Source organism: Oratosquilla oratoria, chromosome 19 (genome assembly GCF_046742065.1).
Source record: "Oratosquilla oratoria isolate Oo_2021 chromosome 19, ASM4674206v1, whole genome shotgun sequence".
In the NCBI taxonomy this organism is placed as follows: Eukaryota; Metazoa; Arthropoda; class Malacostraca; order Stomatopoda; family Squillidae; genus Oratosquilla; species Oratosquilla oratoria.
The window spans coordinates 15,947,954-15,972,902 of record NC_134795.1 but is presented as its reverse complement, the minus strand read 5'-3'; positions in this window follow the sequence as shown (position 1 = coordinate 15,972,902).

Genomic DNA, 24,949 nt, shown 5'->3' with positions numbered 1-24,949 from the left:
GAGCAGTTACACCCTTCCTCCTCCTCCACTCCTCCTCCTCCTCCTCCTCCACTCGAACTCCACGCTCTACTTCCTCCGGGACTGGTCCTCCATGACATCTACCTCCACTTAAGACCAGTCCACCTCCTCGTCTCCTCCTGTAGGTCAACTTCAACCTTCAACTCCTTCCGTACCGGGAGTCGCCTTTTCTAACTTAACCTTGACGGCCGCCAGGCGATTTTATTCATGACTGTGGCACTGCCCACCCTTCCGTGCTGGGTGGTACCTTTTCTTATCTAATTTTTGGCTGTCCTGTCTCTTGTCCGGCCTACTTATGGACCAAAAGGCTCGTGTCGGTATCCTTTGTGACCCTTTGTAATCCTTTTTATTTCATTCACGTCATTACACTCAGGACTTCCATTTCCATGACCGGACAGGACGTTCCAGTGTCAAAAGAGTCCCTCGCTACTACCTGGACACTACAACCGGACTAAGCGTTCTGGTAAGCATAAATATTGCAATAGTATGGGCGAGAGAGATTCAGTAGAATTGGACGTTGGCGGTCTATGTGATGTAATTACTGAAATCCCCTGATTGAGGCATGTGTGTCCGCCACGCCAAGACCTCACGATCCTTGTGGTTGATTTAGTTCAATTCAACGTCGCGAACTCCCCCTATGAGGAGGCTATGACGGTTCCCCTTACAGAGGACTTTGTAGCACGGAATGCAACGAACCATGCCCTTGGTCTAACTCGCCGGCGGCAGAGTTCAAACTTTCCTCACATGGACCTCCGCCATAAGCAGCGACGCTCTAACCTGGTCGGCCACCGAGCGTCCTTGTAGTACAAATGTATAATAGACAAGATAGGAGATCCGACGTGTATCTTTGTCTCTTCGAAAACCCGACGCTCTTTGGAAACTTTTTCCTGGCTAAAAGCGGCCTTGCTGTGGATGTGCTGTGTCTTGCGACACTGCTTCTGACCCAGGGCAGTGGACAGGATGCAGGGATGACCCGTCATCCAGGAGGTGGCAAGATAGGAGGGAGGGAGGAGGGTGGAGGGAGAGTGGAATATATGGGAAATGAAATGGGTGGGAGTGATTTCTATGCCTTTTTCTTTTTGGCTACCCCCCGTGTAAGGGGGAAAAGCCTTTGGTATATATTTGTATGTATGTATGTAACCAGAGGGTTTTGTTTGGTTGAGGGGTCAGCACTAGAGGTCGCCACTTAGACATTCTTCGTGAGACGCTGTTCTTATGTCTTCTTAATTGCAACGACAAAATCAAGTACACTTTCTTCCTCGTCGTTATAATTTCTCTTGATTCTTTATTTTTTTTCTCTTTTACTGTTTGTTCTCTTTTTTACAGTTTTCTTTTCTTTTTTCTTTTACTTTAGTGTTCTTTATTTTCTTTTCGTTCCCCATGCTCTTGTTTAACTCTTCCTTTTTCGACACAGAATCCTAAAATAAACTTGTCTCTTTCTATTTCCTCTTTTTTTCCTTTATTTTCTCTTTTTCTTCATTCGTGTTCTTATCTCCTTTTTTCTTTTTCCGACTCCTGAAATAATCTTAGGTCGAGCGGGACACAAACTCCAACAATATAATCTGGAACGACCAGAAGTGCAGCGGTGACCCCCCCCTTCCCCTCCCCCTTCTCCCCTTCCCCCTCCCCCCTTCTCCCCTTCCCCCTCCCTCCTTCCCCCTCCCTCCTCCCTCCTCCCTCCTCCCTCCTCCCTTACTTGTTGCGTCAACTTCCATGTCAATTCTCGGACATCACCCACTAACTCTCCTCCCAACTCCTCCTCCTCCTCCCCCTTCCATCCACCTTCTCCTCCTCCTTCTCCTTCCTCCCTACCACCATTTCCTTCTCCTCCGCTCCCGCTTCTCTTTCTCTCTCTATTCCTCTTTCTCTTTCTCTTTCTCATTTTCTCATTTTCTCATTTTCTCATTTTCTCATTTTCTTTTTTCTCTTTTTCTCTTTTTCTCTTTCTCTTTCTCTCTTTTTATTTTTCATTTTTATCTTTTTATCTTTTTCTCTTTTTCTCTTTCTCTCTTTTTCTCTATTTCTCTTTTTCTCTTTTTCTCTTTCTATTCCTCTTTCTCTTTCCCTCTCCTTTTTCTCTTTCCTTTTCCTTTCAGTCCGACCCATTCTCTCTGTTTCTCTCTCTTTTTACATTAATTCTGAAAAATTTCCTCTTAACTTCTCTACACCACATCCTTAAATCTCACTCTAACTGTCACTAGGCAATCTAATTCACTTGAGGGAACATCACCGTAGAAGCCGCTAGACCCTGTTCACACTAACGGTTTGAACCGCGCGGAAGCCTCGGCGGTACCGCAAGGAAAAACTACGCGGTTGTATGTGAACGCCTCCATTGACTTAAACTGTAATTGAACCGCCGCAGTTCAAACGGCGGCGGTTGAAACCGCCAGACGATTTTAAGCTCAAGATCTTGTTCTAGAAGTCCACATGAATTTCCTTTGTCCTTGACAATTCAAAGAAACAAGGTGAGGAGTATACGCCAGGAGGCACTAAATAGCTTTGGACAAAGTTGTCCTCTTTGCCCTATTATATGATCGGACTGTTGGAACAGGTACCAGTCACTGCTGGGAACCGGAGAGGAGTGCGGGATTCGAACCCACAACTAAGCGAATGCGAGACCAACACGCTTCCATTGCACTAGGGGAGCAAAGTAAGCTCATGTACAGCGGCTTTCATATTCTATTTTTATCTAAATTGTTTTGGCTGTCGCTGCCGATTTCATTCAGCTGAAGGTGATCCTTTTTTAAGATTAAGCCTTCTCAATTCACCCGGAGACGATGACAATATATATATATATATATGTATATATATATATATATATATATATATATATCTATATCTATATATATACGTACATATTTGTATATATACGAATTATTTTATTCAGATAGGTTAACACTTCCCCCTCCCATTTTTCCCACCCCCGCCTCCAACTCCCCCTTCCCCCCTTCCCCCTCTCCCCTCCCCCTCCCCCTCTCCCGTCCCTCTCCCCTCCCCTTCCCCTCTCCTCTCTCGCCGCTTCAAGATTACTTATTTATTGTGCACAGTGTGAGACAAACGTTCTGTCACTCCTCCCAGATCTAATTCTGCAAACATGAATTCATGTACGAATTTACTTACGAGTTTTATGAATTTATCCTGATACACTGTAATTTGCAACAAGTCCTTTGGTCAAATACAGCAATTTAATAAAAAAAATATATATATACACCACACACTCCACGGTGAAATCTTTATCTTTAGAGGGTTGCCGGGCCTTTCGTCTCCACCCGTACACATGCAAACAAGCACACAGAGGCAGCAACTAACGCAAATGGCAAGTGGCAAGTGGCAAGTGGCAAGTGGCAAGTGGCAAGGGGCAAATGGCGACCTCTTGAGGCCTTCAAACGAAGCGACATGGACAACCAGCTTTCAAGATTCCTCCGTTTCTTCATTCTTGACAAGTGGAGACCACTCCTCCTCGTCCACTCCCCCCCCCTCTTCCTCCATCCACTCCCTCCTTCCCTTTTTGTTTTTGTTTTTGTTTTTCTTCCTCCTCCCTTTATTCATATCCTTATTTGCATTCACCTTTTTTTCTCCTTTTCCTTATCCCCCTCCTCCTCCTCCTCCTCCTCCTCCTCCTTCTCCTTCTCCTTCTCCTCCTTCTCCTCCTCCTTCTCCTTCTCCTTCTCCTCCTTCTCCTCCTCCTCCTCCTCCTCCTTCTTCTTCTCCTTCTTCTTCTTCTTTGTCTTCTTCTTCTTCGTCTTCGTCTTCGTCTTCTTCATCTTCTTCGTCTTCTCGCCTTCTTCATCTTCTTCTCCTTCTCTATCTCCTTTATCTCCTCTATCTCCTCCTCTATTACCTCTATCTCCTTCACTGTCTCCTTCTCCTTCTCCTTCTCCTTTTCCGTCTCCTTCTCCTTCCTCTCCACTTCCGTTCCTTTTTACACATACTTTTTTCTTTAGTTTTTTTTTACTTTCATTTTCATTTCTATTTTTATTTCTATCTTTATTTTTCCCTTTCTTCTTCTTTTTCTCTTTTTTTCCTTTTCCTATTTCCTTTTCTCTCCCTTCTCATTCTTCTCCTTGTCCTTCTTCTCTTACCAATCCTACTAATCTTCTCCTTATTCATCGTGATTTTATTCTTTTCCTACTTTTCATATGATTTGTACTTCCCTTTCCTTCCTCCTTCAACTTTCTATTTTACTCATATTCCTTTTACTCATCTTCCTTCCACTCCTCCTTGTCTCCTCATTCTCTTAATCTTCCTCCTCCTCCTCCTCCTCCTCCTCCTCCTCCTCCTCCTCCTCCTTCTCCTTGTCATCTTCTTCCTCCTTCCTCTTCCCTTCCATCCCTTACCCTCCCCTACCCTCCTCTCCCTCCCACCCTAACAATTTCCATCACCTTCTTCAGCTATCAGCTACCCCCATGCACTCGTCAATTCCCTTCTACCCGTCTATCCTCCACTCCACTCCATCCTCCACATTTCCTCCGCCGATGCGTCTCACTTACTCGGAGCCTTAGTTCATTTTTCGTGTTCAATATTTATCTAAGTCTTCGAATATTTCTTGCTTTCTCTTTGTTTACATTACTCTCTGCCCGTTCTTCCTCTCCAGTATTTACTCAGGACTTGTTAAGTATACATAATTTAATTCCTCTTAAATGTTTCTCGTCGTACTATTTTTTCCTTCTAAATATCTTCTGGTGTCTCTACTTTTTCTTACTATGTAATGTAGACTGTACGACGTTTGACCGATGAAGACAAGGGACGGGGCTCCACGAACGTAGTCCATTTTCTGTACATTGGAGTTTGGTAAACATACATACCATCGTCCATTTGCACTTCTAATTTCTGGTCGCGTTCAATTTAGTTCGTCTTTATAGATTATTTCTCTTTTTCTAATCACAAAATTATTTAGTATTTTTTCTTCCTGTTTTGTACCTGCACACAGTTCTTGTTTTCCTTCTGTTATCTTAATGGTAGACTGAATCTACAACCTGCTGTTTTACGATTTCGCTTCTCACAAGACTTTCTGTTCTCTTCCTATTTTGTAGAATAAGCCCCCATCACATTTTCGTGTTTCTATTCCATTTTCAGGTCACAAATCTATTATCTTTTAATCATAAATTATTTTCTTATTCTTGTCCTATTTTTTTAATGACAAACTTATTCCTTCTTCCTGTTTGCTCCTTTTTTTTTATCGCAGACCTATTTCTATTCTTTCTACTCATTTGTTAACAAATTACCTCCCTTATCTTGTTCTCTTTGTATTTCTTCAATCACTGACCCATTTGTTTTTTCCTGTTTTTCTACTAACAAACGGATTATCATATCACTTTGTATTTCTTCAATCACTGACCTATTTCATTTGTTTTTTCCTGTTTTTCTACTAACAAACGGATTATCATATCACTTTGTATTTCTTCAATCACTGACCTATTTCATTTGTTTTTTCCCGTTTTTCTACTAACAAACGGATTGTCATACCACTTTGTATTTCTTAAATCACTGACCTATTTCATTTGTTTTTTCCTGTTTTTTTACTAAGAAACGGATTATCATATCGCATCCTTTTCCTCCCTCTTACGTCACCCTTCACCTTAATATCCTCTTTCGTGGCACACACCCATCCCTATACTCTCCTTCTCTCACCCTCTTTCCTACCACACCCTTACCCTTCTCACCCTTCCATATGTCACACTCTTATTTGTAGACTTCCCTTACCGCCATAACGCATCTCCCATCCACCGTGACATTCTCCCACTTCGCTCTGTCTCCCTCACTTTACAATTTCCTATCTCATTGCCTCCCTACCTCCCTCCCTCCCTCCCTCCCTCACTCACTCACTCACTCACCCACTCATTCTCTCACTCACTCACTCTCTCACTCACTCACTCACTCACTCACTCATTCACCCACTCATTCTCTCACTCACACCTCCTTTACTCCCTCTCTCACTCACTCACTCACTCACTCACTCATTCACCCACTCATTCTCTCACTCACTCACTAATTCTCTCACTCACTTACTCCCTCCCTCCCTCACTCACTCACTCACTCACTCACTCACTCACTCACTCACTCACTCACACTCACTCATTCTCTCACTCACTCCTCCTTTACTCCCTCTCTCACACACTCCCTCCCTTTCTCATTCACTCCATCACTCCGCCACTCACTCCTTTATTCCCTCTCTCACTACTTTACTCTCACTCTAACTCACTCACTCCCTCTCTGACTCATTGCTTTACTCAGTCCCTCATTCCTTCACTCACTTCCTCCCTCCCTCACTCACTCAGTCACTCACTCACTCACTTACTCACTCACTCACTCACTCACTCACTCACTCACTCACTCACTCACTCACTCACTCACTCACTCACTCACTCACTCACTCACTCACTCAATCCTTCACTCACTCACTCACTCACTCACTCACTCACTCACTCACTCACTCACTCACTCACTCACTCACCCACTCATTCTATCACTCACTCACTCACTCACTCCTTTACTCATTTACTCACTCCCATAGACTTTTTGGTCTTCTTCCATCCCTCCCTGGTTCCCTCTTACCTTTATTTCCCTTCCAACCCTTCTTCCTTCCTCCCTCACCCACTGCCATCTCAAAGTAAACCCCTTTTCCTTTCTTTCCTTAGTTACCTCACTCTTCCTTTTCTTCCCTTCCAACCCTCCCTTCCTTCTTCCCTTCTTCCTTACCCCAACCTTCTCCACACGCCCCTTCCCACTTCACGCCTCCCTACTCCCTTTCTTCCCTTCCATCCCTCCCTCCCTTCCTTCTTCCCTTCTTCCTTACCCCAACCGTATCCTCACAGCCCCTTCCTACTTCACGCCTCCCTCCTCCCTTTCTTCCGTTCCATCCCTCCCTCCCTTCCTTCTTCCCTTCTTCCTTACCCCAACCGTATCCTCACAGCCCCTTCCTACTTCACGCCTCCCTCCTCCCTTTCTTCCGTTCCCTCCCTCCCTTCCTTCCTTCTTCCCTCCTTTCTTATCCCTCCCTTCTCCTCAAAACCGCTTCGCGGTCGACCACGGGAGAGAGACTGTACCGCGCGGCGGGCGCGCGTCGCCAGGGTTGTATTTATGTCCCGGGCCGCGTCTGCCGACAAATGACGCCGCCTCGCAAATTAAAGAAAATGGATGACCTCGAATCAGGAGCCAGCGGGGTAAAAAGTGGAGTGCCACAGACTCCCTCTCGGATCCGAAGCTTCTGAGAGGGAAGGAACCAACGTACTCAGAGGTCGTCCATTAGGGCACCGCGAACTCTAAATTAAAGGGGGAAGTGGTCGTGGAGGACAGTCGTAACAGGAGTCGGATCTAAGTCAGGTTAATTGGGTGATGGGAGGGAAGGAAGGAAATAGGTGGTCGATTTCTGATAAATAAGGCTTTATATATATATATATATATATATAAGGCTTTATATATATATATATATATATATATATATATATATATATATATATACATTTCTGATGAACAAGGCTTTATATATATATATATATATATATATATATATATATATATACATTTCTGATGAACAAGGCTTTATATATATATATATATATATATATATATATAATATATATATATATATATATATATATATTTACGAGTACACACACACACACACACACACACACACACACACACACACACACATATATATATATATATATATATATATGTGTGTGTGTGTGTGTGTGTGTGTGTGTGTGTGTACACATTACTCTTACTGTCACTAAAACGAACTGGCCATCCAAGCACATAGGGTCAAGGTGACAACTTTGGCCGTAGCCAAACACCACCTCATACAGCGTGACACTTTTTCTTTCACCTCGATTGGCGCCAGGTGATTTTATTCAGCTGTGTGCCTCCTTCTCGGGATGAAAAAAGAAAATAATTGCAGACCGACTGGTTAGCAACACCGACGGAGAAATATTTTCGCCAACTTAAGATGAACGGGGTGAGAACGAAATATGCTCACGGTAATGGGGCCACAAAGTTCAAGCGAATATGTGAGGCAATAGTAACAAGTAAAACAAAACAAACAAGTAAAATATAAAAGAATCAACTTAGATTAAACGAAATTGTGATTCAACAAAGATGAAACAAAAAAAGAACGAAATCAAAATAAAACTTAAGTTAAGGTAAAACAAACTAAACTAAAATGAAATGAAATAAAACAAGATAAAATAAAAAACAAACAAAACAAAATGAGACGAGAAAAACAAAATAAAATAAACAAGAATGAAAATAGAGTAAAATAAAGTTAAATAGAAAAATAAATCCACATCCTTCGACGGACACCTTCAGATCTGTCTAAAGGACAGAAAACATCGCGACGACTCTTTGACGTCACTCCCCCCCCCCCTGGGTGGGTCAAATTAGGTCACAAAAATGCGGCACAGCGCGACTGCCCCAAAGAGCCTCTGGTGACCCTAGGATACCCGCCAAACGTTGTTGAGTGCATCGCAAGAATCCCTTGGAAAATCCGTGAGGAAACAAGAATCCCCGTGAGGGCACCGTGAAGAGCCCGTGAGGATTTAGTGATGTCTCCGTGAGGTCCTCGTGAGGTCCCCGTGAGGATTTAGTGATGTCCCCGTGAAGTCCTCGTGAGGTCCCGGTGAGGATTTAGTGAGGTCCCCGTGAGGTCCTCGTGAGGTCTCTGTGAAGTCCTCGTGAGATCCCCGTGAGGTCCTCGTGAGTTTCGTGTGAGGTCCCGTGAGGTCCTCGTGAGGTCCCCGTGAAGTCCTAGTGAGGTCCCTGTGAGGTCCCTGTGAGGTCCCTGTGAGGTCCCCATGAGGCCCCCCTGAGGTCCCCGTGAGGTCCCCGTGAGGTCCCCGTGATATCTCTGTCAGAGACCCACAAGAGGTACCTGGGTTCCCCGTAAAAGAAACCCAACACCCCCGTGAGTGTCCCGTGAGGATGCCGTGAGGGGGTACCTAAAGCCTCCGTGACAGATGCGGCCGACGGCGTGACACGACAGAGGGGGCGTGATAAAGAGACTTCAAAGCGTGAGAATATGACACGCCGGCGTGGCAGAAGAAGAGATAGGATCGTGTAAATAATAGGCAAGTAATGAGAAGATAATGTTAAACATATGTGGAGAGACGGAGGGGAGGGGAGGGGAGGGGAGAGGAGAGGAGAGGAGAGGAGAGGAGAGGAGAGGAGAGGAGAGGAGAGGAGAGGAGAGGAGGGGAGAGGAGGGAAGAGGAGGGGAGAGGAGGGGAGGGGAGGGTAGTGCAGGGAAGAGGAGGAGGGAGGAGGAGAGAGGAAAGGAGAGGAGGGGAGGGGAGGGGAGAGGAGGGAAGAGGAGGGGAGGGGAGGGGAGGGGAGAGGAGGGGAGGGGAGAGGAGGGGAGGGGAGAGGAGGGGAGAGGAGGGGAGAGGAGAGGAGAGGAGAGGAAGGAGTGATCAGTCGACTGATTCCAAGGTGAGAAAAACTCACGACAAAAATATCACATAAAGAATGAAATAAGACAAAATAGAAATGAGCTGAAAAAATGATAAGTATGAAAATACAGTAATATGGCTGTATTTAACACAATAGTGATAATTTATATTTAGAATTGTCGAGTTCATTGCGTTTATATTAGTGCAGACAAATTTCAGTCTCATTAATTCGTTCTTGTCCTCTGAATCTTTTGATCTATCGCTTTCCAGTAAAACCTTTTCCTTTTAAGTTTGGCCCTCTTCTCTCTCTCTCTCTCTCTCTCTCTCTCTCTCTCTCTCTCTCTCTCTCTCTCTCTCTCTCTCTCTCTCTCTCTCCATCGTTCTTCTCCTTCTACCAATTTTCTTGTTTTCTTTCTTTTTTCCCCAGTTGCATCTGTCTTTCTCTGAACATTTTTCGATTTGTCTCTGCTTGCTAGCTTCTACGTCCTATTAATAATCTAATCTGTTTTCATTGGCCTTGCAACGCCTGGTACATATTTGCCTAACCTACATTTCCGCCTTTTCCTCAAGTACGCCTTCGTCACGGCCTAAAATTGCTTTCACAATTTCCTTTGTTTTTACGACTTATTATGGTTCGTCGTTCCTTTGTTGGTCGCAAAAGATCTCCTTTCTACTCTATCACAATAATAAATTTATTCCTTCCTTTAATCTCATTTATTCGCGTTTCTGCATTTATTGCTTTACTCTGAATAATCATCTTTCTTTTTTTCTTTTTTTCTTTCTTCCATATTTCTATTATATATATTTTTTCTCCTGCATTTTATCCATTTTTGTTCTAGTATGATCTCTGATAGCATTTGCACCTTGGGCTGATCACTATATACTATATATTTTTTTTAATATGGAGGGGAGCAGAACGGAGAGCGTAGCAGATAAAATTAATCATCATTTTATTTTTGTTTGTAGATTAGTCTTCAATCATAATAGAGTACTTCTAGATTCTGGTCTGTCGAGGTTTCAGTAAAATGTCTAAAACACCGAATGCACAAAAATTCTACAGACAATTCCCATACGAGGTGAAAAGGAAGATCAATGCTGATACTGTTCTCTCAGTGAGAATTCAAAATATAAAAATTCTAAATTATCGGAGAGAGAGAGAGAGAGAGAGAGAGAGAGAGAGAGAGAGAGAGAGAGAGAGAGAGAGAGAGAGAGAGAGAGAGAGAGAGAGAGAGAGAGAGAGAGATATTTCGGAAAGCTTTATCCTAAAAGATGGATTTTTCAGATATTTCCAACAATGCACACACACACACACACACACACACACACACACACACACACACACACACACACACACACACACACACACACACACACACACACACACACACACATATATATATATATATATATATATATATATATATATCTATATATATATATATATATATATATATATATATATATATATATATATATATATATATATATATATATATATATATATGCAGAAAAAACACTAGGAAAATAACAGAAAGGAGACCGAGCGCTTTCGTCTATTCAGACATTTTCAAGGTACAAGTACAGAAAAGAAACAAGTATATATACCCAGAGGGTAGGGTAGATCTCTCCCCGTGACCTATGGACTCAGAGTCCCGAGAGTTTGGTTTACAATTTTCTTAATAACAAAATCATCCAATTTGTACAATTCATGACTTAGATTTAAATCATTAACAAATGTATCCTTGATCAGACTGGACTCTATGATATTTCTATTCAAATATGAATTACTCTTAACAATTACTTTAGCTTCCCCCAATTAATACAATGGTTGAAATCCACAAGATGAGTAAATGACGCATTGGACCTTTGTCCATTTCTAACGCTATACTTATGTTGTTTTAATCTAACATTTAATTCCTTTCAAGTCTGACCAATATAGCATTTGTTGCAATCTTTACATGGAATTTTATATACACAACCTTCCTTATTTTCAGGTGAATAGACGCAAGCGCTTGGTCTCATTTCTGTTATTTTCCTAGTGTTTTTTTTCTGCATAATTAGAATCACACGTTCAAGGAATGTCTTCTGCATATACATATATATATATATATATATATATATATGTATATATATATATATCTATGTATATATATATATGTATATATATATGTATATGTATATATATATATGTATATATATATATATGTATATATGTATATGTATATATATAAATATATATATATATACAGTATATCTGTAAACAAAAAGAAAAGAAAACATATAAAAAGGTAAAAATGTGAAAAAACCAAATGTAAAGAATAAGAAACGACCGGTGAACAAATGGCCACTAAAAGGAAGTTGGAGGATAAACGAAATATAAGCTAAAGATGCAGAAAGCAGAAGAAAGGAAATATGTATACATGTATAAGCTAAATACGCAGGCATTAGAATATTCTGAAATATGAAAAAGAAAATAGGATTTTGTGAGCGAACAAGCAAATGCATAATACACCTTCATCCCTTTCTTTACGGATGATAATTTTATATTCACATATGCATGTGCATATATATATATATATATATATATATATATATATATATATACATATATATATATATATATATATATATATATATATATATATATATATATCACAACAAAGTTATGTCGGAGAAGAATAAGCGAAAATATAAAGATTTGTATATATCGATCACTAACTGTGATCCTCTTCAGCAGATGTGAAATATACAGATCTTTATACTTTCGCTCATTCTTCTCCGAAAGTGGGTCATGAGTAATATATATATACATATTATATATATATATATATATATATATATTGTATATTTAGGGCGCAGATTCTCACTAATACACACGGAGTTAAACACAACAGCATTTTGGCACTGGTTAATCTTCTTACTGAGATTTTCAATTTTCCTCACAGTAGGTCTCATTTCAGGAGGGTGGGCAAATACAAGCCTTCCAAATTCTTCCATCTTTAATTTAACGTTTCGACTTCAGGGAGTCATCTTCAGAATGGTTACAAGAGAAAAGTCACAATTTTCAAAGCTACATGATTCACAATTGACAATGGTGTACAGACAACATGGGTTTAAATATGGGCCGCTTGGGAACGGTGCATGGTTCGTGGTCCGTTACGTAGCCGGATACTACGTCTTGGAAGGGAAGGGGGAGGGGGAGGGGGGAGGAGAAGGGAGAGGGGGGGAGTCAGGTAAGGTAGGTCTTCTCGCTGGGTCACCACGCTGGTCATGTGGGGGTTGGTGAGGTGTAGGAGGGGGAGGGGGAGAGGAAGGAGGTGGGTGTTGCTGTTGTTGGGCTGCAAATCTCGTGGAAGAATTAAATAGTGGGATGGCGGAAATCATATTACATTGAATATTAATAATTGGAGCTCTCTCCCTAATGTGGATGGCTTCAAGCATTTTTAGTTCCTTAATTTTGGCACAGTGTGCAACTATCCTAGTGTTATCCACGATTGTCTTCCTATCGATTAAAGCCTGGTGGTATTGGAGGTGGTGTTGTTTAATTGCTCCTTGTTGTAAATGTAGGGACAACCGTCTACTCAGTTGGCATGTCGTGAACCCAATGTATGAAGAATTACGAGGTGCGCAGCCCCCAGTTTTACAGTGATATTCATAAATGACATTGGTTCTCGATAATATGCCGCCATTGCCAGACAGATTGTTTTTCACAACAAGGGAGCAGGTACGGGGGTTGTCATAGAATATGATAACTTTTAAGTTATCGTAATCACCTATTGGCTTACAATTTCTATGTATGATGTCTTTCATGTGTTTCTCATCATGGCGGTACGAACTACAATAAATATTCTGGTAAAATACGGTAACGGTCTTGGCTTGGTCCGGTGTATTCACAGCAACTTTACGTTCTAGCAAATCCTTAGATACACTATCAAAGTCTTGATTAGAATAACCGTTATTTACTAGCATCTGGCGCAGGTAAGTAAGTTCTAAGTGGAGCATATGCCAAGAGGAACAAATGGAAATTGCCCGCCGGACATATGCTCTAATAACGCCTTTCTTATAATTACGAGAACACTCACCAAGACCGTTCATGCATTTACCGCTATCCGTGGGCTTGCGATATACCGTAGTATTAAATTTGTTAGATGTCCCATCCACCAAAACATCTAGAAAAGGGATCTTATTATTAACATTAAGCTCTATAGAAAATCGTAGCCCTGAAATGGCTTGGAGATTAGATCTGAGCTCTTCTAGTAAATGCACATCAGAAACACAAACAAAGATATCATCAACATATCTCAGATATAAATGTGGTTTCGTGGTTAGGGAATGTAAGGCTTCAGTTTCTATGTGAGACATAAAGGCTTGAGCATAAAGGACCCCCAAGGGAGAGCCCATGGCAACGCCATCTATTTGGACAAAAAGTTTACCTTGAGGACATTTGAAAGGGGCTTCGGTAGTGCAAGCAAGAAGCATCTCCTTCATGATAGTTAAAGGCATTTTAGGTGGTGGTAGTGTCGGGTGATGGTAAACATAGTCGAGAATAATCTCAGTAGTTCTTAAAACTGGAATGTTCGTGAAGAGACTGTGGGCATCGAGGGAAGCCATAATTCCTACGGGGTTGTTACTCCTAAGCACATCAATGAACTCGTCAGTAGATCTGAGTGAATAAGTGGTAGGGATAAATGGGGGTAATTATATTATTCAAACGCTTAGCTAAGGAGTATGTGGGGGTGGGGGTCTGAGAAATAATGGGCCTCAGAGGGTTACCAGCCTTATGGGTCTTGACATTACCATAAAAATAACCAGGGGCATAATCACCAGTAATCAAATCAAATTTTAGGTCACCATTAACAGCATTCACAACATTGATCAGGGAATTAACCTTAGATTTAAGATGACAAGTGGGGTTCCGGGAGATTGGTCTGAACTTAGAACGATCCTGTAAAATATCAGAACATTTAGAAAAATAGGTGTCACGGTCAAGAATGACATAAGACAAGGCTTTATCAGCTCTGCGGATGACGATGTTTTCATTATTACGGAGTTGCTCGGCGGCTTGACGCAGACGGGGAGTGAGAAGTCCAGGGGAATGCCGGTGTCGGGTTTTGGTACTTTCAGCCTGGAGTTGCTCCTGGAGGTCTGGGTCAACGGAGATTTTACCTTCACGCTCCAAGCTACACAACCTATCATACAAAAGAGCAATTTGTGTTTTCTTATTAACAAGGTTAAATTTGGGATTCAGATGGCAATTGATCCCCAAGTTCAAAAATTCAACCTGCGCTTCAGTCAACACTTCACTGGAAAGGTTGATGAAGCTGTCCGAAGGTTTTGGGATAGCCAGCGGGCCACCATACAACCGTGACAGTTTCTTCATGATGCGAGTCTGTCCAACTTGAAAGTGGGTAGATACAACATTGTCAAGTGCGTTCATAGTACGCTGTCTCAGGTCACTATCCAGAGCGAGGTTGCCATAAAGGAAAGTGGTGTCCTCGAGCTCTGCACGAAGGGCCTGCAACTGGGACTTGTTCTTCTCCAACTGATCTTGCACCAATTTCCGCCGGAAATCATTGGTGAAATCTGTCCGCTGCACTGCGTGGTCATGTAGGCGTAAAATTGTATATTTAGGGCGCAGATTCTCACTAATACACACGGAGTTAAACACAACAGCATTTTGGCACTGGTTAATCTTCTTACTGAGATTTTCAATTTTCCTCACAGTAGGTCTCATTTCAGGAGGGTGGGCAAATACAAGCCTTCCAAATTCTTCCATATTTAATTTAACGTTTCGACTTCAGGGAGTCATCTTCAGAATGGTTACAAGAGAAAAGTCACAATTTTCAAAGCTACATGATTCACAATTTGACAATGGTGTACAGACAACATGGGTTTAAATATGGGCCGCTTGGGAACGGTGCATGGTTCCTGGTCCGTTACGTAGCCGGATACTACGTCTTGGAAGGGAAGGGGGAGGAGGAGGGCGGAGGAGGAGGGAGAGGGGGGGAGTCAGGTAAGGTAGGTCTTCTCGCTGGGTCACCACGCTGGTCATGTGGGGGTTGGTGAGGTGTAGGAGGGGGAGGGGGAGAGGAAGGAGGCGGGTTGTGCTGTTGTTGGGCTGCAAATCTCGTGGAAGAATTAAATAGTGGGATGGCGCCCTTGGGGGTCCTTTATGCTCAAGCCTTTATGTCTCACATAGAAATGAAGCCTTACATTCCCTAACCACGAAACCACATTTTATATCTGAGATATGTTGATGATATCTTTGTTTTGTGTTTCTGATGTGCATTTACTAGAAGAGCTCAGATCTAATCTCCAAGCCATTTTCAGGGCTACGATTTTCTATAGAGCTTAATGTTAATAATAAGATCCCTTTTCTAGATGTTTTGGTGGATGGGACATCTAACAAATTTAATACTACGGTAGATCGCAAGCCCACGGGATAGCGGTAAATGCATGAACGGTCTTGGTGAGTGTTCTCGTAATTATAAGAAAGGCGTTATTAGAGCATATGTCCGGCGGGCAATTTCCATTTGTTCCTCTTGGCATATGCTCCACTTTAGAACTTACTTACCTGCGCCAGATGCTAGTAAATAACGGTTATTCTAATCAAGACTTTGATAGTGTATCTAAGGATTTGCTAGAACGTAAAGTTGCTGTGAATACACCGGACCAAGCCAAGACCGTTACCGTATTTTACCAGAATATTTATTGTAGTTCGTACCGCCATGATGAGAAACACATGAAAGACATCATACATAGAAATGTTAAGCCAATAGGTTATTACGATAACTTAAAAGTTATCATATTCTATGACAACCCCCGTACCTGCTCCCTTGTTGTGAAAAACAAACTGTCAGGCAATGGCTGCATATTATCTAGAACCAATGTCATTTATGAATATCACTGTAAAACTGGGGGGCTGCGCACCTCGTAATTCTTCATACATTGGGTTCACGACATGCCAACTGAGTAGACGGTTGTCCCTACATTTACAACAAGGAGCAATTAAAACAACCCCACCTCCAATACCACCAGGCTTTAATCGATCGGAAGACAATCGTGCATAACACTAAGGTAGTTGCACACTGTGCCAAAATTAAGGTACTAAAAATGCTTTAAGTCATCCACAATAGTGAGAGAGCTCCAATTATTAATATTCAATGTAATATGATTTCCGCCATCCCACTATTTAATTCTTCCACGAGATTTGCAGCCCAACAACAGCAACACCCACCTCCTTCCTCTCCCCCTCCACCTCCTACACCTCACCAACCCCCACATGACCAGCGTGGTGACCCAGCGAGAAGACCTACCTTACCTGACTCCCCCCCTCTCCCTCCACCTCCCTCCTCCTCCTCCCCCTTCCCTTCCAAGACGTAGTATCCGGCTACGTAACGGACCACGAACCATGCACCGTTCCCAAGCGGCCCATATTTAAACCCATGTTGTCTGTACACCATTGTCAATTGTGAATCATGTAGCTTTGAAAATTGTGACTTTTCTCTTGTAACCATTCTGAAGATGACTCCCTGAAGTCGAAACGTTAAATTAAATATGGAAGAATTTGGAAGGCTTGTATTTGCCCACCCTCCTGAAATGAGACCTACTGTGAGGAAAATTGAAAATCTCAGTAAGAAGATTAACCAGTGCCAAAATGCTGTTGTGTTTAACTCCGTGTGTATTAGTGAGAATCTGCGCCCTAAATATACAATTTTACGCCTACATGACCACGCAGTGCAGCGGACAGATTTCACCAATGATTTCCGGCGGAAATTGGTGCAAGATCAGTTGGAGAAGAACAAGTCCCAGTTGCAGGCCCTTCGTGCAGAGCTCGAGGACACCACTTTCCTTTATGGCAACCTCGCTCTGGATAGTGACCTGAGACAGCGTACTATGAACGCACTTGACAATGTTGTATCTACCCACTTTCAAGTTGGACAGACTCGCATCATGAAGAAACTGTTCACGGTTGTATGGTGGCCCGCTGGCTATCCCAAAACCTATCGGACAGCTTCATCAACCTTTCCAGTGAAGTGTTGACTGAAGCGCAGGTTGAATTTTTGAACTTGGGGATCAATTGCCATCTGAATCCCAAATTTAACCTTGTTAATAAGAAAACACAAATTGCTCTTTTGTATGATAGGTTGTGTAGCTTGGAGCGTGAAGGTAAAATCTCCGTTGACCCAGACCTCCAGGAGCAACTCCAGGCTGAAAGTACCAAAACCCGACACCGGCATTCCCTGGACTTCTCACTCCCCGTCTGCGTCAAGCCGCCGAGCAACTCCGAAATAATGAAAACATCGTCATCCGCAGAGCTGATAAAGCCTTGTCTTATGTCATTCTTGACCGTGACACCTATTTTTCTAAATGTTCTGATATTTTACAGGATCGTTCTAAGTTCAGACCAATCTCCCGGAACCCCACTTGTCATCTTAAATCTAAGGTTAATTCCCTGATCAATGTTTGTGAATGCTGTTAATGGTGACCAAAAATTTGTTTTGATTACGGGTGATGATGCCCCGTGTTATTTTTCTGGAACTGTTGAGACCCATAAGGCTGGTAATCCTCTAAGGCCCATTATTTCTCAGACCCCCACCCCCACATACTCCTTAGCTAAGCGTTTGAATAATATAATTACCCCATTTATCCCTACCACTTATTCACTCAGATCTACTGACGAGTTCATTGATGTGCTTAGGAGTAACAACCCCGTAGGAATTATGGCTTCCCTCGATGCCCACAGTCTCTTCACGAACATTCCAGTTTTAAGAACTACTGAGATTATTCTCGACTATGTTTACCATCACCCGACACTACCACCACCTAAAATGCCTTTAACTATCATGAAGGAGATGCTTCTTGCTTGCACTACCGAAGCCCCTTTCAAATTCCTCAAGGTAAACTTTTTGTCCAAATAGATGGCGTTGCCATGGGCTCTCCCTTGGGGGTCCTTTATGCTCAAGCCTTTATGTCTCACATAGAAACTGAAGCCTTACATTCCCTAACCACGAAACCACATTTATATCTGAAGATATGTTGATGATATCTTTGTTTGTGTTTCTGATGTGCATTTACTAGAAGAGCTCAGATCTAATCTCCAAGCCATTTCCGGGCTACGATTTTCTATAGAGCTTAATGTTAATAATAAGATCCCTTTTCTAGATGTTTTGGTGGATGGGACATCTAACAAATTTAATACTACGGTATATCGCAAGCCCACGGATAGCGGTAAATGCATGAAACGGTCTTGGTGAGTGTTCTCGTAATTATAAGAAAGGCGTTATTAGAGCATATGTCAGGCGGGCAATTTCCATTTTGTTCCTCTTGGCATATGCTCACTTAGAACTTACTTACCTGCGCCAGATGCTAGTAAATAACGGTTATTCTAATCAAGACTTTGATAGTGTATCTAAGGATTTGCTAGAACGTAAAGTTGCTGTGAATACACCGGACCAAGCCAAGACCGTTACCGTATTTTACCAGAATATTTATTGTAGATCGTACCGCCAAGATGAGAAACACATGAAAGACATCAAACATAGAAATTGTAAGCCAAATAGGTGATTACGATAACTTAAAAGTTATCATATTCTATGACAACCCCCGTACCTGCTCCCTTGTTGTGAAAAACAATCTGTCTGGCAATGGCGGCATATTATCGAGAACCAATGTCATTTATGAATATCACTGTAAAACTGGGGGCTGCGCACCTCGTAATTCTTCATACATTGGGTTCACGACATGCCAACTGAGTAGACGGTTTGTCCCTACAATTTACAACAAGGAGCAATTAAACAACACCACCTCCAATACCACCAGCTTTAATCGATAGGAAGACAATCGTGGATAACACTAGGATAGTTGCACACTGTGCCAAAATTAAGGAACTAAAAATGCTTGAAGCCATCCACATTAGGGAGAGAGCTCCAATTATTAATATTCAATGTAATATGATTTCCGCCATCCCACTATTTAATTCTTCCACGAGATTTGCAGCCCAACAACAGCAACACCCACCTCCTTCCTCTCCCCCGCCCCCTCCTACACCTCACCAACCCCCACATGACCAGCGTGGTGACCCAGCGAGAAGACCTACCTTACCTGACTCCCCCCCTCTCCCTCCTCCTCCCCCTCCTCCTCCCCCTTCCCTTCCAAGACGTAGTATCCGGCTACGTAACGGACCAGGAACCATGCACCGTTCCCAAGCGGCCCATATTTAAACCCATGTTGTCTGTACACCATTGTCAATTGTGAATCAAGTAGCTTTGAAAAGTGTTACTTTTCTCTTGTAACCATTCTGAAGATGACTACCTGAATTCGAAACGTTAAATTAAAGATGGACGAATTTGGAAGGCTTGTATTTGCCCACCCTCCTGAAATGAGACCTACTGTGAGGAAAATTGAAAATCTCAGTAAGAAGATTAACCAGTGCCAAAATGCTGTTGTGTTTAACTCCGTGTGTATATATATATATATATATATATATATATATACATACATATATATATATATATGTATATATATATAATGTATTTTGAAAGGCTAAATATATACAGCAAAGTCCATAAAAGGGGTGGAAATACTACAATTTCCCACATAAGAATATATTGTAAATAAATGTAACTAAAAACACAAATCACATACCTACCAACCTTCTTGTATGTACACAATAGTAAATAAAAATCCTTACATATGATGAAATGCACAAAACAAACTTAAGCATATATATATATATAATACATAGCATACCTACATGCATATAATATACACATACGTGTGTGTGTGTGTGTGTGTGTGTGTGTGTGTGTGTGTGTGTGTGTGTGTGTGTGTGTGTGTGTGTGTGTGTGTGTGTGTGTGTGTGTGTGTGTGTGTGTGTGTGTGTGTGTGCGCCTGCGTGTGTGTGTACGTGCAGAGAAAACACACAGGGCCAGAGCTCTAAGAACACAGGAACCTCAAAGATGTGGATCTCAGCCATGTAAAGGAGACGTGAACGAAGCTTATTGGATTAGACTTAACTACAAAAAAAAAAGAGACGAAGAAGGAAGAGATCCACTGGAGGTTGTCCAACTCCACTTACCTGCAAAAAGAAAAAAACAAGATTTAGTCTCGAGCGTTTGAGCAAAAACAGACTTAAAACCTACTCAACATCAACGCACATCTTTATACATATAATTCTGGTTGTCGCTATACGATTTTATCCAATTAAGGAATTACTGTGGTAGGTAAAGGGACTTAAAATGTGATGCTGACATAGATTGGTTAATTGGGGGATTGGTGAGGTGAAAGTTTATGGTAATGTAGAATTGAGAGTTCATGAGTATATCAGTGGTTGATTGCATTCAGGTGAGTGTGGTATTAAGGATTGGTTGATTGGAGATTGAGGGATTAGTTGATGGGAGTATTGAGAGATCGGAAGAGTAGAGAGTAGATGCACTGGTGGATTAAGAGATTGGGTGGAGATTAGGTCAATGAAAGATTGGGTCCATGAAAGATTGGGTGATTCGGATATTGATAAACGGAGATTGGGTCATCGGGAAATAGGAATCGGCTGCTCGAAAGATTAGGGGATTGAAGGATTGCGCTATTTGGGGGGAGAGAGTGTGAACGAGGAAAGGGAGGGAGGGAGAGGGAGAGGGAGAGGGAGAGGGAGAGGAAGAGTGAGAGGGAAAGGGAGAAGGAGAGGAAGAAGGAGAGGGAGAGGGAAATGGAGAGGGAGATGAAGAGAGATTAGGGCATTGAAGGGAGAAAGAGAGGGGGGGAGGGAGAGAGAGAAAGGGGGGAGAGAAAGAGAGAGAGAGAGAGAGAGAGAGAGAGAGAGAGAGAGAGAGAGAGAGAGAGAGAGAGAGAGAGAGAGAGAGGAAATAAACATTATGATAGAAAATCGAAGCTAAAAAGAACACTGAAAAATATCACGAAAGAGGATAGATAAATGATTGGTTGAATGTTTGATGGAATTATTGGTAGTTTGTTGGAGGAAGAAGCCAGTCTCCTCGAGTCCCACTGCAGCAGGAGGCAAGTGGCACTCTGATAGACAGTGTCTCTGAGTCAAGGGCACTGTGCAGTGCCTAACAGTATGACTGACCACAGTCGGTTTTGTACGATCGTATATGGTATGGGTGCTTTTATTATGTAGATAGAGAGTGAGGGAGAGGGGAGATGGGAAAGGGGGGAAGGGATAATGGGGAAGGGAGAGGGGAGATGGGAAGAGGAGATGGGTGAGAGAGGAGGGTAAAGGGGAAAAGGGAGAGAGGAGATGGGTGAGGAAAGAAGGGAGAGGGGACAGGGTAGAGAGGAGGGAGGAGGTTGGAGGGGAGACGAGGGGAGAGAGGAGGGAGGAGGAAGGGGAGACGAAGGGAGAGAGGAGGGAGGAGGGAGGGGAGACAAGGAGAGAGAAGAGAGAAGGTAAAGGACGAACACAAGAGGGGAAAAGGAGGGGAGAAAGAGAGCAGAGAGGAGGAGTAGAGAGGGGAAAAAGAGAAGGAAAGAGGGGAGAGAACGGGAAGGAGAGGAAAGGTATAGAGTGGAGAGTGAGGAAGGAGAGAAAGAAGAGGAGAGGAGGGAGAAGGAAGAATAAGAAGAATAAGAGAGGGGAGAGAGAGGACGGGTAATAAGAGAGAGGATAGACGAGAGGGGAGAGGGAAGAGGGGAGAGGGGAGGGTAGGGGAGAGGAGAAGGGAAAGAGGAGAAAGGAGAGATGAGAGCGGAGAGAAGAAAGAAGAGGAGAGAGAAGAGGAGAGAGAGTAGAGGGGAGAGAAGAGAGGAGAGAGAGAAGGGTGGGGGAAGAAGGAAGAGGGAGAAGAAGAAGGAGGAGGGGAGGAGGGGACGGGGGAGGACAGAGGGGAGAAGGGGGAGGATACGAAGGGACAGAAGGGAGAATGGGAGGGGAGAATAGAGAGGCTCCTTTGAACCGCATAAGATCCGCTTGGAATTAACCAGAATAAAGACAAGAGCCAAAGAAGTAAAGATCAAGGTCAGCATAATACAGATCACGCTTACAATAATTACACATATATATTCATTTATAGATCGATTGATTTACCTATTTATTTACTAATTTACATGTTTATGAAAAGGAAATTGTATCACGGGAAACAACAACTTACCATCCCGTTCCCATGCAGTGGTGAGCAACCCATACACATTAATGCATTGATCGATTAAGTCACCTATTTATTTACTAATTCATATGTTTATGAAAAGGAAATTATATCACGGAAAACAACAACTTACCATTCCATTCCCATGCAGTGGTAAGTGAAAAACCCATGGTAGGGCAAAGCTCTGTCAGTTGCGGTGAGCCGCAATTAATAAGTTAAATCAACACAGTTGACCTCAGAAGCGGCGACATTCCCTTTTGGTCCAACTCACCATTCCATTCCCATGCAGTGGTAAGTGAAAAACCCATGGTAGGGCAAAGCCTTGTCAGTTGTGGTGAGCCGCAATTAATCAGTTAAATCAACACAGTTGACCTCAGAAGCGGCGACATTCCCTTTTGGTCCAAATTAGTGAGGAGACCCAAACAGGTCGAGTCAGGTCATCCACAAGAACGCAAATTGGACTCTGACCCTGAGACTCGCCTCCGAGCGGCAAAGAGAGACACTTCGCAAAGTTTGTTCTTGCTGTCGGCAAGCGATTTTATTCGTCTAAAGACAGAATCCTCCCCCCTCCCCCCTCCCCCTCCCCCCTCCCGCTCTGAGGGTGCAAAGGATTTGGTTAATTCGTCTAAATGACGAATCTGCGAGATTTTATTATGGGTTTTGTTAAGGTTATTTTATTTCAAAGGAGTCAAGATGGTTTCTACTAATACTTTCTTTTGTCGGTTTTCGTGCTTTTGTACATCTATCCCCGTCTGTCGCCAGACAATTCTATTCAGCTGAAGGGGACTTCTTCCCCACACCTCCCCTCCTCTTCCCACCCTTTCCCATCCCTTCCCTCCCCTTCCCTTCCCTTCCCTTCCCTCCCCTCCCCTCCCCTCCCATTCCCTCCCCTACCCTACTCTACCTTTCCCTCCCTTTACTTCCCCGCGCCTTCCATCGCCTCCACCCCTCCCCTCCCCTCCCCACCCCTCTCCTCCCCTCCCCTTCCCTCGTCACCCCCTCTTCTCTCCTCCCCTCCCCTCCCCTCCCCACCCCTCTCCTCCCCTCCCCTTCCCTCGTCACCCCCTCCTCTCTCCTCCCCTCCCCTCCCCTCCCCACCCCTCCCTACCCATCTCCCCTCCCCTCCCCCACCCCTCCCTACTCATCTCCCCTCCCCTCCCTACCCCTTTTCCTCCCCACCCATCTCCTCCCCCCTCCCTACTCTTTCCTCCCCTCCCCTTCCCTCGTCTCCTCCTCCTCTCCCCTCCCCTCCCCTCCCCTCCCCTCCCCTCCCCACCCCTCTCCCCTCCCCATCCATCCCCTCTCCTCCCCTTCCCACCCCTCTCTTCCCCTCCTCTCTCCTTCCCTCCCCTCTTCTCCCCACCCCATCCCTCCTCTTCCTCTCCCCTCCCCTTCCCCTCTCATAAGCTGACATAACCTTCAGAATTTAACTTAAGTAACGTCAGACGATTTGATTCAGGTGATGGGACGTCACTGGAATGGGGGGAATGGGGGGGAGTTAACCAATTAGGCTGCCTTTCCACCCCCGGGGGAGAGGGGGAAAGGTTGACAGCGAGCCTACCTGCGAGGGGGAGACTGAAAAAGAAGGAAAATAGAGAACACAGGTAAAATAAAAAGCAAAGTGAAATAAAATCAAATAAAATAGCAATAGATAGAATTAATTTAAATAAGATAGAATTAGAAATAAGAAGAAAAAAGAGCTTACAAAGGTTATAAAAAACACACACTAGGAAATGAAACAGAATCCAATAAAATAGAGTGAATTGAAATAAAATAAACACAATGAAAACAAAGTAGGTTAAGATGAAACAAAAATCAAAGTACAATTAAATCAAACTGAACAAGAATATAATATGACAACACAAAATAAACATGAACGGAACAATTAGATAAATCAAACGTGAGTAAAAGAGGAAAAAATAAACAAAATTGGATTAAAGTACAACGATTTCATTCAGAAGAGGAATTAGCCCTAAACAAAAATGGGGTCTCGACCGAGCGCGGACCCTCACATGAACAGAATCGCGATCTCAAGAAGAACAGGAACTAGAGAGCTTCTTTGTCCACAAAGTAAAAGGAATTATTATTGAAGAAGAAGAAGAAGGAGGAGGAGGAGGAGGAGGAGGAGGAGGAGGAGGAGGAGGAGGAGGAGAAGGAGAAGGAGAAGGAGAAGGAGATGGAGATGGAGATGGAGATGGAGAAGGAGAAGGAGAAGAAGAAGAAGAAGAAGAAGAAGAAGAAGAAGAAGAAGAAGAAGAAGAAGAAGAAGAAGAAGAAGAAGAAGAAGAAGAAGAAGAAGAAGAAGAAGAAGAAGAAGAAGAAGAAGGAGAAGGAGGAGGAGGAGGAGGAGGAGGAGAAGGAGAAGGAGAAGGAGATGGAGATGGAGATGGAGATGGAGATGGAGATGGAGATGGAGAAGGAGATGGAAGGAGAAGGAGAAGG